The 18,500-nt window shown below is 37.9% G+C and overlaps 1 protein-coding gene across 6 annotated transcripts in view; it reads left to right on the forward strand.

The window, feature by feature from the left end:
* Window positions 1-464: 464 nt before the first annotated feature.
* The window catches only part of CDK18 (cyclin dependent kinase 18), an 84,724-nt gene continuing 66,688 nt past the window's right edge, over window positions 465-18,500 (forward strand). For 3 of the 6 annotated variants that reach the window (XM_075196134.1, XM_075196133.1, XM_075196135.1), the window contains exons 1-2: window positions 465-690; window positions 1,442-1,562. The gene's annotated coding sequence lies outside the window, so the exon portion shown is untranslated. The remainder of the gene's footprint in view (window positions 691-1,441; window positions 1,563-18,500) is intronic. The other 3 variants (XM_075196138.1, XM_075196137.1, XM_075196139.1) reach the window with 1 other exon arrangement.

The raw sequence follows: 18,500 nt of genomic DNA on the forward strand, positions 1-18,500 counted from the left end.
AAGTTTACAATCTATAGGAATAGGAGTTTGATACAAGAGGTAAAGTGCCACAGGTTGGCATAGCCAGACTGCAATGTGAAAATGTGCTTATTTTATCTCTATCTCCTAATTTCACTTTGGAGAAATGTTGGTGCAGAATTATTGTCAAATTTCGTTAGAAACATTACAGATAATCTGTGCATTTTATTTGATAAAATTATCAGAAATATATTAAATCGGCACTTCTGAGGCACAGGAGAAAAAATAGGCTCAGCAATCTAAACCATATCGATTATTATACAAACACTGACAATTGTGCGATGAAAACTCAAACTAGCACCTATTTAGATAGGCTTATTTTAATTTTGCATCTGCCTGGCATCTATATCCTCCCACTGACCCTGGCACATCCCCTCTGCTGCCCGAACCCTTCCCTCCAAGGATAGGCAGTTGCCTGGCATGTCACTGAAGCCTTTAATAGGGTGGAGCCAAAGTGACACATCAAGGGCTTGAAAGCAGTGCGAGCCAGGAGGCTGGGTTTCTGGCTCACATTCACAGGGCAGCTGCTTACTCTCTCCCTCTGTGAGGTCCTGGGCAAAGGTGGACAGGGAGGGCATCTACCAGACGTGAGGCAAAGGGGGGCACATTTCAGGGAGATCGTCTACACAGCCATTACCAGTCCTCTCTCCGTACAGTGTAAACAGAGCAAAGGTAAGGTGGAATTCCTTTTAAAGGGACAGCACCGTAGTGTTTATATGCAATCAATTAAAAGGGGGAGGTTATTGTGATAGCCTTATAGAAACCTGAATAATATTAGCATGTACATTTAATAACTTGAATTAAATGAATTAAGTACATCTATGTTTTTTATATACGTGTTTGCAGAAACACCATGTTGAACAATTAGACTCAACTTTACATCTATACTGTCACTGGGTTAAAATCCTGTGGTATAATCTTACTATTGCCTACTGTTAGGCATACAATGGCATATATTAGAGACATATATATATTCAGTTTACTCAAACCACAATTTGCAATTCCGTTGACAGTATACTCCTGTTCTATTTTAAGGTGCACTATAAGGAAATAGATAATACTAATTCCAAGGCACATATGATAACAGCTGATAGTATGGTAATATATGTCATAGCAGTTATATATAATATGTATAAACTAGATGCCTCTGTGTGTATATATATATATATATATATATATATATATATATATATATATATATATTTATATATATATTTATATATACATACATACATACAGTTTATCAGCTAGGTGTGATATACTATCTGGATTTTATGTACTTATTATTTTTGTATAATTTTTTGGTGTCGTCATATGTATGTAGTGTGTGCTTTTGTGTACTATATACTACATAAACATAAACAACTTGTTGTACATATAGCAAATAAAGAAGCGTAGTAACTACTATACCCTATACATACAGATGATCACTACTGAACATAAAGAGAACATATGACTGCTCAGCTGGACACAGCTTGGGTGCCAAGATTAAGCAGGTCCCCTCGGCAGAACGTTCCTGTTCAACAGTGTTCTTTAGCTAAAAGGTAATTACTGTATTACTCAACCTTCTCGGATGGTTAATGCAAAATCACCAGCCACATTATTATAGCTACCTAAATGTCAATATCTGAAAAAAACATTTTAGAGATATTTTGTTGCTGGTCATGTACAATATTTCTGCATAATTCAACACTACTCCTGGTATTGAAGATTTGCCCCTAGAAACTTTGGTCCAGCGTAGTTTTCCTGGTTTTTGATATTGATCAATTGCTAATTATCACTACAAACTTCATAACATGTATGCTGTATATATTAAAATATATTAATGTCCTACCAATAGACAACATAATTGTATTAAGATCGTTCCATGGGGCAGTCATTTTTAGTTTACTTACAATGGCAGCATAGAGCATTTACAACATTTATTCAGGCATACGGAAACCACCAGATGTCCCTAAAATATATGTATTAAATATTAATAGAAGGATTTCTAAAATTTCTAATGTGTTTGAAATAGTCTTCAATTCAATAAATCCTAACATATATAACATACAGAGAATGGACAGATGACCAGAAATTACATCTGGCTTAAAAAAAACTTAAGAAGTGGTACTGTGTGGAAAACCAAGGACAAACATGTTCAGGATTCTTTTTTAAAACCTGAGACTGTCCCTGAAAATGAGGTCAGTTGCCTATATTGATCTGTTGTTAATGGGCAAGGGCAAGGTTACTTCAAGAGAAGGCAATAGTTTTGGCACAGGTCTGTTATCTGTTAGAAGTGATAAAACTGATGGCAACGACAAAAGGCTATCTACAAGGGTGTTTCTTAAGCTGCCAGTCCAGAAATAAATAAGTAAACTCATTTATTGGCACAAATTTGTGTCCATTCAAAAACAGAAATTACTTCCTTGAACATGTACTTATTCTTCATAATTAACCAGTCAAGAGAAGTTTAACCCTAAATTGCGCCAGAAAGAATAAAATGTTTTACAGCACTTTGATTACATTACTAATAGGCATTATGGTTAAAATGGTTATCTGGAATCTTTTTTAGCTATTTTAATTTATTTTTACATCTTCATTCTTATGTGTATAGTTTTTTTTTATGTCAACTCTGGGGTAGATTAGTTTCTCTTGTCAACAGCTAACCAGGAGACTGGCTGTGTGTTTGTGTGGTAGAAGCAGGCTTAGCTCTTAAAGCAACCCCTTCCCTGCTGTGTGGATCTGCAGTGCAGTAGTACGTTAACTCTTTACCCTCTGAAGGAAATCTAGTCTTAGCAACTGTTTTGGGACTTTAAATCTGTTTCCCTTCCTAAGAGCTAGATGTGCAAGGGAGCAGTAGAGTGCAGATTCAGATTGACAGAAATAACCTTAGGGGATGAAGCAAGCAACAAGCAGAGAAAGGAAAAAAAAGTGTTAATTTGAAAGAATGACAGAGCTGGTTTGCATCAACAGCACAATCAACATACCACTCTATGTATGTGAGCACATTATCATAATATGCGGGCTGTAGGCAAAAAGAAAAAAATCCGGGTCATCTTTCAGTTACACTGTATAACAGACTGTGATGATCTAGGTGAACATTTAACCCTTTTTTGATGTCCTAAGGGGAATGGTTACAAAAGCCAGGAAGATAAGGCACCTGCTGCGATCTTTAACCCTTCGTTTACTCGAAACCTCTTGTAACCTTGTCTACATTCGCTACCTTTGTCTCCTGTCTGTTTCATTACTAATTAACAAGAGCAGCTGTATAACTAAGTGGGAATCAAAGCAGCTGGCTCCATTCACAGAGGGCTGATTTAATCTTCATAGGAATACATAACACTTGTGCTCTATATACCGTGCACCAATAGGTGGTCTGACTTACATTTGATGCAGGCCTCTTTCTAGAGCTCACATTGTTGATTGCGCTTTTGCATAAGATGTTCTGCAACTTGAATATAATCTAGGCGCTAAAACTACTAGCTGATAATCAGCTAGTCCAATGTCAGTATATTATTTAAATACACCTGCAAATAAAATGGAAGAATGAGGACTATCTCCTGAAATAAGATTTTATGGCAGTTACGCTAATAAAGGTGTTCTACTGAACACGACATGGAAATCTATTAGGTAGCATTGTGTGTAACATGGCACAGATATTATAAATCAGTGCGTCTCTATGGTGCTGCATGAAATACCTTAGCAGACCAAAATTTAAACATTAATGAAAAAGATAGGGCTTTTCATGTTTTGTTTTGTTTTCCTTTTAAATACGGTAATGTTCTGTAATTAGTGCAAAATAAAATGTTAAGCATGGACTCATTCAGATGAGCGCTTTGTGAGCCTTTTCTCACGTCACATTCCATATGGAATGAGCTGCGAGAAATCCGCTGACAAAATACTGCAGGCAGCATGTGTCTGCTATTTGTACAGGCAGTAGTGTTAAACAGGAGTCACACTAAAATGTCGGAAAACCAAGCACGCACTATTTTCCGGCATTTTGGTCTGACCCAAGTATCAGGTTTCAGTATATTCTGATCAGTTTCTTACACCTTATTCCATTTGGAACATAGCTTGAGAAAACTCAAAGCACTAAAGTTGATTTTTTTTTATTTTTAATTGATTTAGAATCAGTAGGTTTAATTTACTAACATTACATTTAAGTGTTAAATTTGTAGCTTTCAACTGTCTAGTTAAATGTGTAGTTGCTATTATAATTATTATTCTTTACTTATAAAGCACCAATGCGCTGTAAATCAACAAATTGCATACCGTAACATGAAACCGAATTATAGGAGATGCAAGGGGTGTGGCTGCTACAGGGCCTGCTGGTGAGTTGGGCCCGGCAATGAGGGAGGCAGAGTGTGAAGCCTGGAGGGCTACAGTGACATTGTCAGGGCCATACATAGTTGTCTGGTGACGCTCTATTTTGCCTCTGGCCCTGCCAAAATGAGCTTACAATCCAAAAAGTGTGGGGAACAATAACTGATAAAAATCTCACGATAAGCTTGGTAACTAGTGAGCTGTGGGCCCCGGGGCAGAGAGGTGAGGAGAAGGGAACCGGGGCCCCCACCCTCTGCATCTGCCATGCAGCGGGCCCCATTATCTCCATGGGCCCCGGTAGTTCCACCACTGAGCTGGGTTGTGGCCACCATGACTGTCCTTCACCATTTACATTAAATGAACCTCCATCGTCTTATGGTTTTAGAGAAGACTTTTGTTTTTGTGCTGCATGGATACTCTTATGGTTATCTGCCTGCTCAGAATAGCTGTATGCCTGGTATATTTGTTTGGCGTCATGCTCACTGCTGGACACAGACCCAGAACACTGGTTTCCTATGTTCACAAAAGCAGTGACGGCAGCTGCTTGCACCAAGCCGGCCGCAGAGATCACAGGATTAGCAGATCCAGCAGTTGAACTGAGATGGTATTTCAGTGGATCATGAAACAACCCTGTCCTCGGTGTGATGACACTCCTCACTATGTAATTTACCACTGCCTTCACAAATTTGTAACTATGTTATGCTAAGATGATTATGAGAGAAGTTGGGCACAGAGCTGCTCTAAAGTGCAGCAATTTCCAACTTCTGTGGTTTTAAATGCACCATTAGTAAATGAACCCTGCTATTAGACACCGTTGCCCATAGTTATAACTTTATACCAACTGAGGCAAAAGTTATGGCGCCAACATCTGCCATTTCAGGATTTATCAATAAAGCGATATTTAATCCAACAAACACCAAAAAATTAAACTCTTGTGTAAAATATCATTCATACAAAATAAATAACCTACATATATAACAATGATATCCTTCTTAAATCTAGGTGTAAACTTAAATATAAATTCTACATTATTTTAACAAGGGTTTAACTTGAAAGTTAAAAGGTCCTGGCTTCAAAGTTGACCAAATTTGTTAAAATCAGGCATTTAACACATGTTTTACATGTGTCAGCAAAGTCTAGTAAATGCTCCCTGATACTGGGACACCAAAAATAATATAAGCAAATGGACCCATACACGCACACTTTCTATCGAGTGCTTACATCGCTTTGCATCAGTTTTGACGTGGCCAGCAGTGTTCGCACTTGTCAGTGTGATAACGTAATTCTATGTGAAGCCTGTCAAAGCATTAGGTAAAGTACATAGTGCACTATGTTATAACGCAGGTGATAACCCAGTGAGTGGAGCTATAACATGATGACAGGCACCTTTCGCAACCCTAGGACTCGTATGTAATGGTGTAGATAAACAATGCTCATTGAATATTATGTAATTTGATCTTGCTTCAAAAGATCTTTAACATGTTTCAAAGCTCTTATGAAGCAAGATCAAATTACACTTCAGTGAATGTTGTTCTTCAGTGCCCGTGTGTATGATCCCTAGGGCTGTCAAAAGTGTCTTTCACCATGTTATGTACAACTCAGTGGGTGACCATGTGACATGGTCCCAAACCATACAGTATGTAACATGGTTCGCCAGGAAACATAAGGCCTGGCATAAAGGTCATGGATACTGTGTCTAACGCGCCAACCGCAACTCTTTGAAGACCAGTGGGAAGATTTATAAAAACTATTCTACAAGTAACTCTGAAGATAAACAGGTGTTGCCCACAGCAACCAGTCATATTTTAACTGTAATTTTTTAAGTATCATTTTGAAACTGAAATCAAATATTTGGTTGCTATGGATAATTCTACCTTTTCTATATAGTTGTCTGTAGAACAGTTTTCATGAATGCCCTGCAGGTCCGCTGTAACAGCAGCCACCTTGATTGTCCCCATCCCATGTCCCAGGGTTACCAACCAAACTTTTGTTACACAAAAAAATCCCTTCAGTTTGGTTTTCCTCCAGGTTGCAAGTAGACAACCGTCTTCTAGCATTGGATTTCTGGACAAAAGGCAGAATTTTATGCAAATGGATAGAGTTTAACATTTTTTTTTTTTTTTTTAGGTATTAGTAGACTTTGAAGACCAGTTACAAAAATATGTTTTGTTACATACTTTCTATCTGTGTTAAATTATATCTCTCAGCAATGGTAATTTGTGGGCTGTATATCTATCTTAAAAAGGGTCAGTTGTGTTAATGAAGTTTTTTAATGTAACCTTATAATACATATACATATACATGTTGACCAGTTGCTTTTGGTGCAGACAATGATCTTACATTACACACTGAAATCTATAAATCCTTTACAGCCTGCTCGAAAAAAAAGGAAAAGTGTAACTGACAGCAATTCTCCCAGTACAGAAAGTCATTATTTATGAATACAATTTCATACTGAGCAGACTCCAGTATGTATTCAGATTTGGCTGCCACTCAAACATTTGGAGACCTAAAAGAATCCGTAATCTGAATTCCTACTAAATTTATAGTTTGTGATAAAATTAATAAAAACAGTAACCCTGCCCACTACTCAGGGGTAAAACTAGCTATTGTGGGGCTTCATAGCAATGTTTTTGTAAGGGAAAGCCCAACTGGGGCTCTACTGCACATACGCAGGCCGTCAGAAGAGGAGAACCCAAAACGTCACAGCTAGCGAGGGAAAAAGCTTGTGATTGGCTGAGTGGCAATGATGATTAGTGGTCACTTCAGTGCACAGTCATTCTGTGGTGGATATCCTAGCAGATCAGTTCACATAGTCTATTGTGGGTTTTTATTTTAATTTCCCATGGATTACAAAAAGAAGGTTTTCCTGTGGATTAATGAAAGAATAATTCCCTTGGATTACAAATGAAGATGAACTTGCTTGGATTACAAATCCAAGTGATTTATAAATAGAAAATATTTCCCTTTGGATTACAAATAAAGAACATTTGCCATGGACTACATATTAAGAAGATTTTCTTATGGGTTACAAGAAGATCCCAATGGAATATAAATAAAGAATAAGTATTTATTTTACCAAAAGTTTGGTGAACAAGGGTTTGGTGAATTATTTCAATAAAAGATGATTAGGCAACCATGTGTCTTTGGTTCAAATACTCCATTTTATTATTTTATAATGGAATGAGGTTTTATAAACCCCTTACGATTACATGGGACCACTCTAGGGTCCCAATATTTTTCATCACCAGGGTCCCCACAGCCCATGGAATCGGGAAAAGCCCCCAGTGCTATTCGGCACTGGGCTGGTAATCTCTTTTGGGAGAGCTCCTGTGTCTTTTCCTTTCCCTCCAATGGAGGCTTTAGCCCCACACTCATCAGCCCAGGAAGGATTCAGCAATGACTGGCGTTACCCAATCTGCAGGTTTTCCTATTAATAGTGGGAACCATAGGGGAGCCCCACACTCGATGTCCCCCTGTTTTAGTGAGGACCAGCACAGTTTGTCTAGCACTAGGGCATGTTGAGAAATTTGGGTGAGCCACAATGTTTATATATATGTATAGATCTTCCATTCATTTCAACTGGGTTTTATATATAGTGCTTACGCTGAAAACTCCATTGAAATGAATGTGGAAAACACTGCCCTGCTTGTGTTCTGGACGCATTTCCAAATGCATGCCCAATGCATGTAAACCACATGTGAACCCAACATCAAATACTTTTAATTTGAAAATCTGTTTTCTCTTGCAGAAAATTTCTACTTCTGTTTATCAGTAAGTATAGTGAATTGGTTATATTTTAATGTTTCATATAACTATGCTTTAAATTCAAAAAGGCTCTTTATAGTGAAAATACAATGCCCACTGTAGATTTATACTATACAAATATATAGCCAGATGATCTGTTAAAGAATGTTCTTTATCCCATTTTATGCAAGGCAAGTTTCCTCCTATTTCATACACACTCTCTGCCAAAAACTTGTCACAATTAAAGTCTGTTCACTGAGTTGAGGACACTGGGAAGGCAATACTAGAGTCCAGGTGTAAACTACTAGGACACAAGTATGTATAGCTGGGACACCAGACGGTCTCTTTCCCAAACATGCTGTTCTTATAAGAGATGCATTATTTGCATATGACAGTGAAAACAGATGGGAGAGGCTTAACTCTTTCTAACTCTCAGTCACATAAATTAGATTTGAGGTAAAAATGAAAGTCCTCTGAAATGTACCTTTATCAGCTATGACTGTAGTTGAACGCAGACCAAAACAGTTAATCCAACGAGATACAAAATGCACAGATGATTAACTACATATACATTCCCATGATCAATCTAGATTTGAATTCATTTACTGTGCTAATGCAAAAAGACAAATCATATCCAAAAAATACAGTAGCAAAGTAAAAGGTATCTAGGGCCCTATTTGTCATAATTTCCAAAGCAAATAATGACAAGACAATGAGAAAATTACCTTTTGACTATGTTTAAACAGAACGGGCCTGATTCATTAAGGAAAGTAAAGCAAAAAAAGAGTAACTTCTCACCTTGGCAAAACCATGTTGCATTGGAGGGGGGTGGCAAATTTAAAATCTGATGGCGGATTTATAGTTGGAGTAAGGCATGTCCTAGATCAACTTTACATTTCAGTGTATGAATAAAGCTATCAAGTATTTGTGTGCTACATGAAAAAGCAGCCAGTATTTATTTTATGTGCAAAATAATAAACTGATTGCACCCCTTGCATTGTAACATGGTTTTGTCCATGAGAAAACTTACTCATTTTTTGCCTTACTTTCCTTAATAAATCAGGTCAATATCTCCAGCCATCTGGGGTAAATGTATCAAGCTGAGAGTTTTCCGGCGGGTTTGAAAAGTGGAGATGTTGCCTATAGCAACCAATCAGATTCTAGCTGTCATTTTGCATAATGTACTAAATAAATTATAGCTAGAATCTGATTGGTTTTTCAAACCCGCCGGAAAACTCTCAGCTTGATACATTTACCCCCTGATCTTTACTTAGATCTCTTGGCAATACTGGTCCAGAGCGATAAAGTCACTTACCACTTCACTGGGTCTCCATCTTTATATACATGAGTGAGCCAGCTTCCAAGAATAAGAAAAGAAGACTTCAATACTTCAGTTCTGGTAATTCCATCCTCAGTTCCGAAGTGATAGCCCCACCAGCCATAACCCCATTAGTATATAGGACAAAGCTCTGTTTTTGACAAAAAGGCTTTTCACCATTTGATAAGTAGACCCCATTTTAGTCTTAAATTATGTACAAATTTGGATAAGTAGGTTTGATTTCAATATCTAAGGACCAGGTATAAAGGAAACTGGCAGAGATCAAAGTGTCCTGCACTAAATTGTGAAGTGCCCAAAGCAAACATTTTCTATAAAGTAATGACACAGACAATATGCTATAGAACAAAGAGTAATTGCTTTTAGTGCACTGTCCCTCATGAAGTACTGTATTAGTGTTTGTAGCAGCTTCCACTGGGGCACAATTTGCTGGATGTAAGTCAGGCTTACAATTTTTGAATAGAAATAAGTGTCACGTGGTATGAAACAGATTCATAACATGTATTGTATTTTGAAAATTGCATAGCAACAAAGAGCTAGCAACAGACCCAACCTTTACTTCAGTCTCGTTTGCTTTCCAATACAATAACCTAACAAACACCCAGTTGCAAGTGGTATATTATAAGTGTATATATCACCCTTTTTTGAGGTACTGCCACTGAGATATACATATAAATATACATAAAAATCAACAAACAACATTGAATGGATTAGGTGGTGTATGGGTGTTGTTAGCTAGGAACATGCTGTTTATTTGATGCAATGCCTTATTACTATTATCTGTTGTCTAAAGGATTAATATTTTGGAGTCTATTTATGACCTCAGCGTGGTAGCCATCAATATGCACTGCTGCATATCACAGTGGTACCTAAAGTAGTGCAGCTGCAATTTACCGTGGCTGTTCTCGGGGGCCCCAGTGTTGACCCCCTCGTCGATTAAGCCTTATTTTCTGGTCAACTGACACTGTTGGTGAATGGAGAAAGTACCATGTGCGTAGTGCTTTCTCCCTGGAGGGATCCAGCGAAGCCAAAAAAGGCTTCAGCTAGATCCCATTTCAGTAGACCAGTAACACCATCGAGGTCTATGGGGACAGCAGTAAGTGCCAGTAATTAGGTTAATGCGGAAGAAATCTACGATTTCTCCAGCGTTGGCCCTTCGATAAAAATGAAAAAGTGGAAGAGCCTGTTGCCAGTGTTTACGTCTGCATTTTGGCTCTTAATCACTTGTTAAATAGTGGTTACTGAAGAAATTTCGAGTTAAAAAATTAATTAATTGAGAGAGAAGGTGACCAAACAAGTTACACATCGTTCTGTGCAGGTTCTCTGCAGGGTATTGCTACTTTTTTCCCTGCTTATGTTTTTTGTTCATTTCCAGAACTGCCCACACCCCGTGGCATCATGCCCCACCTCAATGATGTAACTTATTTTTTGACACTATGTCCTATTGTATTGAGAGAGGATTTTCACACTTCAGTAAAATAAAATAAGAGCTGTGGGACAAGATAAAGGGATTATGGAAATAAGAGATTAAGAATGAAGCAACCTTTCATACTCACTTTTTACCCTTTCATTTAGAAATAAAATGCGACACAAACAAAATACATCTGTACTGAAGAAATTTTGAGTTAAACAACTCAATGAACAAAAGTAGGAATCTAAGGCCTGATTCATTAAGGATCTTAACTTAAGAAACTTTTTAAGTCTCCTGGACAAAACCATGTTACAATGTTAGGGGTGCAAATTTGTATTCTGTTTTGCACATAAGTTAAAGACGACAAATATCAACTTTAAATTTCAGTGTACAAATAAGCTATCAAGTATCTGTGTGCTACATGAATAAACAGTCAGTAACTTATGTGCAAAACAGAATACTAATTTGCACCCCTTGCATTGTAACATGGTTTTGTCTAGGAGACTTAAATAAGAAGTTTCTTAAGTTAAGATCCTTAATGAATCAGGCCCCTAGTTATAATTTTCATTGGTTCCTTTGGGAAAGTGCAGAGTCTAATGACCCTCCTAATTTTTACCTACAGACCCTACTAGGAGACTTAGGCTGGTTACACACTACAGGTTTTGCAACTGATTATTTGGCCAATCACATAATAAACAACTGTTCGGCCTGATATGGCATTAGAGTATATGCTGCAACCATGAATGATTATCGTTCCAAAGCACATTGTATCATTTTATTTTATTTTTAAAGTGAACTAAAAATCTCATTCAACGATGGAACAGTGTCGTTCCAATTCTGCAGTGTGTATGCACTCACGACCGGCAGTCTCCATCGATCTCTGTGGAGTTTGCAGAGTCGCTACAGGGACTCTTCGTTAACAATATTGCATCAATATGTGTAGTAAGTAAAATGTGTCCAGTAAAAATAGGTCACTTGAATACATGGACTCTATCTGTCTACCTGTTATTCCAGGGAGCACTTGGTTATGTTGAGCAAGTCATGCTTCACCTCGTGGTGCTGGTGTCCGCTTCCCCTCGGTGCTCCAATCACTTCACCTTGAACCACACATTAATGCCCAGTTTTCATAGTAACCCGGTGGATGATTGTGATTCAGTGCTCAGCACCCAGCTCTCCCATTTTAACACAGCCTTCTCCCTGCACAAACACAACACAGTATAGAACTAGGAACCTGGCTGACAAAAACAAGAGGCTTCCAGAGCTGGAACGAAGAGATCCATGGACAGGGCCACGAAGAGTAATTTTGGACCTCAGTACAGCAACTTTTTGGGGCTTCTTCCTGCCTGCAGAGAGGTGGCATGACCACACCAGGTTGGTGGCTCTTCCCACTACAGAGAAAGGCCAGGGCCCCCCAGGCACACCCGCCCCTGTACTTTGATATCACCATGTCGCGGTGCCCCTTTCCATGGATACCACCTCACCAAACATACACTGTCTAAATCAGATTGATACTAAGTCTCCTCACAGTTATTCGCTGAATTAATTGATTGAGCCAGGCAATGGGAGGAGCCTGATTTAGTGGTGTCCGTATAGTTAACAAGTACCCTAAAATATTTTCTATATTTTATTTACTTTATCATTCTATAGAATACAATAGCACACGACAAGTTTAGGAGGAAAAGTTTGAAATCAAGGTCAAAGGGTCTGCTCATTTATTTTCCACTGTCAGCTATGGAAGTACAGCTGAACTTGGATTCCTGTTTATCTGGACAAACACAGAAGTTGGAAGGTATTGTTTACTCCCACCAACAAAGATGGAATGTATGCCCCGACTCACCATGGTGAGCGTGGACATCACCATGGTGAGTGGGTCCTGTGCGCACCTACCACTGATGCACATGGTAATCCAAAGCTTTTTAGTTCAGGGGACGTGAGCTAGTTTCACTATAGCATCAGAAGCGCTGAGCACACCCCTGGTTTATGTGGCAAGCCCCCAGTATGTCATAATCACATTCCCTCTTTTGTGTGAGCTGCAGCTTGACAGTGGTGCACTCAAGTATTCCACATTAACTTGGGGACAATGTTGGACTTTATGATGACTTGACCGTCGTAATTCCAACTCTACTCATATGTTATTCCACAAAATATGCATTTTACAAATACAAAACTGGAAGGTTTTATCACTGGCACTGTGTATCTCTGCAAAATGCTACGTTTCACTATGAAAATAAGCTTGTGCAAAATTTGACAGCAACTTCATTCATGTTTGAATTACAATTTATCTATTTTGCACGCAGCGCTAGATTGATTTTCCTTGCAAACCGTCCTTCCTCTGCTGAGCCACTCTGTCAGTCTCTACATTGGTTGTCTGTATTTCAACGAATCCAATATAAAATTCTTCTACTAACATACAAGGCCGTCAACAAAATTGCACCGACATACATTTCCTCATTTGTCTCAAAATAATATCTCCCAAATCGACACCTCCGTTCTGCACAAGACCTACATCTCTCTTCCACTCTCATCACATCCTCCCATTCTCGGTTACAGGACTTTTTTCGGGCTGCTCCCACTTTGTGGAATTCCCTCCCACGCACAGTAAGTCTTTCCTCTAGTCTTCAAACCTTCAAGCATTCTCTGAAAACTCACCTTTTCAGACAAGTTTATAATATTCCTCAACCACCATCTTAATCTCCCTAGATTACCCTATCACCAACCTCTACACAGCTAACGCAAGACAACAACCCTCTGACCAACATTGCCACACACACAGCCCACTCAATACTTTTAGCTTTGCATTCTAGCTGGTCCATTGTGCAATATGATGTAGCACATGCCCGTGTGTTCAAACTCCCATTGTCCCATAGATTGTAAACTTGCGAGCAGGGTTCTCTTACCCCTCTGTCTGTATGTATTGCCCAGTATTGTCTTATTAATGTTTGTTCCCAATTGTAAAGCGGTACGGAATTTGCTGGCGCTATATAAATAAATGTTGATGATGATGATGAATTACCATTCTTTATTATCTTTGTAAGTTACTTAAGGCGTCTTTGTGTATTCAATCCGTAACATTGTTTTTTATTTCGAAAAATGTAAAGGACCCATTATTTTTATGTTTTGTTCATGTTGCTTTAAGCTCCAGTTTGCTTATTAAATATACATTTCTTTTTCGTTTGTTTGTTTTTTGTAGTTTTGCATCCCTTTTTTTTATGTGTTATGCATATATCTTGAATGTTATATTTCAGTGCTACTCTGCAATAATGATACAAATGTAATATTAATATTGTGCCTTAGCTCTGTTTTTAATAAGGTATCAATAGATTTTTTAAACGCTAATCTAAAAAAAGGACTACTTACTGCAGACATTGTCATCCATGCTGGTGATGTGAGCCTCATGCTGTCGCCATGGATACAGTAGGATAAGGAATTAGATATAACTGCAAGTTTTAGATCTCACTACATACTGTATTGTGTTTTTTTTATCTTAAACTTGTTAGCCACTTGATTCCCTTAAAAGTGCATGTTTAGTAGATGTCTTAGTTCATTATCAGACTCTAATTCTGCAAGACTCACAGGTTGTTCTGCTTATTTTGTGTGAAGAAAAAGAGAAACGTACATTGTTTAGTAAAAGAAGAGAGAATGGGATGTGAAGAATGCTTCCTGACAGTATATTCTGTATGTTTGCAGTAAGAAATTAATGGGCTGTTATTTATGTAAAGCTTCAGGCTATTTACACTTCCAGACATTGTGTTTAGTTACATGTAGCATCATTACTATTCACTATGTTGATTATATTAAATTGAGCTGTGCTAATTGGGAGCAAGAAGAGAGTTCATGTAAGAAATTATTTGTAGGATCAACATTACCATAGGCAACCTCTGGCTCTTCAGCTGCTGTGAAATGTAAAGTCCATCATCAGAGCTGCAACTTAAAATTCTAGCGCCGGGGGCGAGAATGTCAAATGCCGCCCCCCTAGCCCTCAATTTCAACCAAATTAACCTAAATTATTCCTAAACTGCGCCCCCCTTCAGCGTTGCGCCCTGGGCGGGCGCCCCTATCGCACAGCCCAAGTTACAGCCCTGTCCATCATGCCTTGCCAGTTTGTAATGTCTCAAAGATCTCTAGGGATCGTAAGATCAAACGGAAGGTGTACAACCTGTGGGTTTACAAAGTGGGATTCCAGAAGCTTCTTAGCTGTGCAATATGTTCTGTTATTAACCACTTTTTTCAGGTACCCAAACAATGGTACAGTGACACTCAGTGTCCCACCTCAAAGAAGGTTGAACACCACCAATCAAATCATCTGTAGTTGAGTAGTTCAAAGGTTAAAGGTTTCTCTGCAGCAGATTCTTGAATCTAGATGGTTGATCTTATTCTAGAACCTAATGGTAAAAAAAACTAACTGTGTAATAATAATCTGTCAACCTTGGTCTGAGATAGAACACAATTTCTCTTTAGGAAATGTAGAAATGTTTGCACACAAAGACAAATGATAAGCAGCAGGTACATATAGTTTTGCACATCCACAGACACCAGTCTACTGTTGTCCTCCCCACAGGCGTGTGGGAGGGCAGAAGAGGGAAGAATGGGTTTATTTATAGAAGCAGCGGCAGGGAGAAAAATCTGACAGAGGAAGTTTCACATCCCGGCTGGAGGTGCATCTCAAAACAGTTTGATAAATGAATGATATTCACTGGCATCTGCCCTCTTAACCCTTTTGTGCCTGCATGGGCCTTGCGGTCTGCATAACTTTTTTTTTACAGTGATACTCGTGATGCAACGCTTTAGCTGACTAGTGTTGTCCGTTCTGAAATTGAATGAATGCATAATGTTTAATTTCCTTACATCGCTTCACACAACTTTCTTTAGGCTTGATGTGCAGCATAAGAACATTGCACAGTGATCTGTGAAAATTGCCAATCACCCCAGAACAGTATTGTGATACAGGCGTGGCGGGTCACACAGGGTTTGACTGTCTATAGCTAAAGTTAGCAGCTGTCCCATATTCCCAATGTCAGTGCAAGGTTTCTAATTATTTGTCACTGCACATTTTAGTCACTTTGCAGTGCTAACCAACTACACAGTAACATTTTTATATGTGTCTATATTAAAAGTAATTCGGGGAATCTGTTCTAACTCTGTAGGCTTTATAAAGTAACAAGCAGGGTCACTCGGCGTAGCGCAGGTCCGATTTGTAATGTGTAACAGTTTTAATATATTAGCAAATTATTTGGTAAAAAGACCAAAAATGCAATTTAGCAAAATAAGATTTGTAGCGTTGTCGTGATGTCGTGTTGTCGCGAGGTTTCGTTATAGCAGTCAAACAGTTGTTTACAACCAAAAACTTATGTTTCAATATTTGTCGCTCTGTCACTTTGTCGCATTGTTGCGTTGGGGCTATGTGATCTAATAGCTTACTTTTTCAATACTAAATAACTATGTAAGATATGGCAGTCTTACCTTTAGAGCTGTGGAAGATATTTGCCAACAAACAAACAAGCTTCTACATACACATATATATATATATATATATATATAAGAAGAATTCCTAAAATGCAAAAAGATGTATTAACATAAACTTCAGTGAACATGACTTGATGGGGATTGCATGCTCCTAGGAGTACTTCATCAGTCACTTGGGACAGACAGTTTTGGATTGGACCTGCTTATGCACACAGGCTCAGCAGTAAAGTTTCCCAGGACGTTATTTTATATGTTAGCAAGTATGCATGGCTTTTACTTAATGTCTGAAAACAACCTACTTTATAGTATGTACGAGGGCTACAGGTACTGCTAGAAAAGCCGTTCTTCACGACTTTAGGTGGAGAGGAGCAAAGTTTTCAAAACTGTTCCAAGAAATATTAGACTCATTCTGTATTTGGCTACAGAATTTCACATGTATTGTTGGCGGAATGTGGTCTTTAAATATTCACTGATCTGCCCCAACCACATCACACAACAGAATGAACTGAGTGTTGGCGTTACATGGAGTTCCAGCTCTATTCATAGACAACTGCAAAATGTGAATTTAGAGTATATTGTGAAATCATTCCTCTCTACTGTCTTAATTGTGGCAGGACAGTCCCGAATTGTGAATGGGGTTTACGTAAAAGCGGGTGGGGTTTCGCCCATAGCTGTTGTTTTGGAGAGGATTAAAGGCGGGGATTTGGTAGATTGGGGGTAGGGCTTATTTCATCCCAATTTTCTATGTCTCAATGCTGTGAGGTATATGGAGTTGTGAAGCAAAAGTGAAACTAAAAAATTGTGCGGAACTTCACACCTCTGGGAAACAGCCGGTTTTATCGCAAAGCGCAAAATGTAGCCATAATTTTGTTCATATCTGCTTCAGGGCAAAACTTGTATTTTCAGTATGATATACCTATACAAAGCAGTGTAAATGCACAAAAAAAACAAAGGTTCTAGAAAATATCACATAAAGATTTTCTTACCAACACCAGTAAAAACATAAACAATCAACATTTCATTTCTTAAATCTACAATAGTAGGAGCCATTTTTAACTATAGTGTGAGAATGACTGTTTAGTCTGTTTTCTAAGTAACGAAGCCTTGTTATGTCAAGTAGTAATATGAAGTATAAAATATAGTTAGTTGTCGGTATACTGTCAAAGTAAATACAATATTATTTTGGTAACAAGTTCACTAAATATCTGATTGTAACAAGATGGTTTTTAGAGTTTTACACATCAAAGGCTCATAATCAACAATAATAAATAAAGTGATATTTGATACTTAAGTTGCTCATTCGCATATCTTACTGTTTAACACATGTGATATTATGAATTGAAATATATGTGATAAGCTTCTGTGTTTATTTAGTGTGATTAGCTGACCTCTAATAACAAGCAATGTCACTGAGCTTTTATATAAATCATTATGTAATAGTGAGGAACTTGAGAGTAAAACCCATAACTTTCTTACCAGTTAAACACATTTATATTTACATACTATTTATTCAAGGTATGTGCAAATTCAGGAGGTTGTGTCTGCGAACTCTTTGACTGTTTTCTGAAATATTTTGGTTATTTCTAGACCTGGCCACACCCCCAATAATGGCACACTGCACCCCCCCCCCCAATGTCACATGTTTTCTTTGCCACTATGCCATACCCACAAGCTCCTATCCTGAGGATTCACACATCTCAATAAGACTGACAGGAGGGCTCTGGGAAGAGTTAAAAGGATTACGGGAAAGAAAAGGAATATAAAAAAAATGGAATTGTAGATAATGGTGTACTTTGCAAAAGAATCTATTTAAAACATTATTGAGGAACGTGCCCAAAATTGTCTTCTCTTGAAAAGCTCTCTTACTTTCAAAGTTACTTATGGAAGCCCATCATCTTTCTGTAAAAGTCTATCCCATATTTAGATCAGTGATTTGACTCAATAAATAACTTTCCCTGACAAGAAAATTGTATATTGCAGCAATCATAAAAGTGATATAATTGAGAATAAGTTTTTCATGAATCACTTGTAAATATATCAGTAAAATTCTCTTCACAAGTGTTTACATTTTGGGTATTAAGTCTTCCAAAGATGGCAAATTTCACATTTAATCACAAAAAAATGTTGTTCTGAAGAGAAATGTAGAGTAAGGGTAGGTGTGGAGTAAGTGTATAAAACACATAAAACATTTCTATTTGCATTTAATATTTTTGTATTTGA

Source organism: Mixophyes fleayi, chromosome 2 (genome assembly GCF_038048845.1).
Source record: "Mixophyes fleayi isolate aMixFle1 chromosome 2, aMixFle1.hap1, whole genome shotgun sequence".
Classification (NCBI taxonomy): Eukaryota; Metazoa; Chordata; class Amphibia; order Anura; family Limnodynastidae; genus Mixophyes; species Mixophyes fleayi.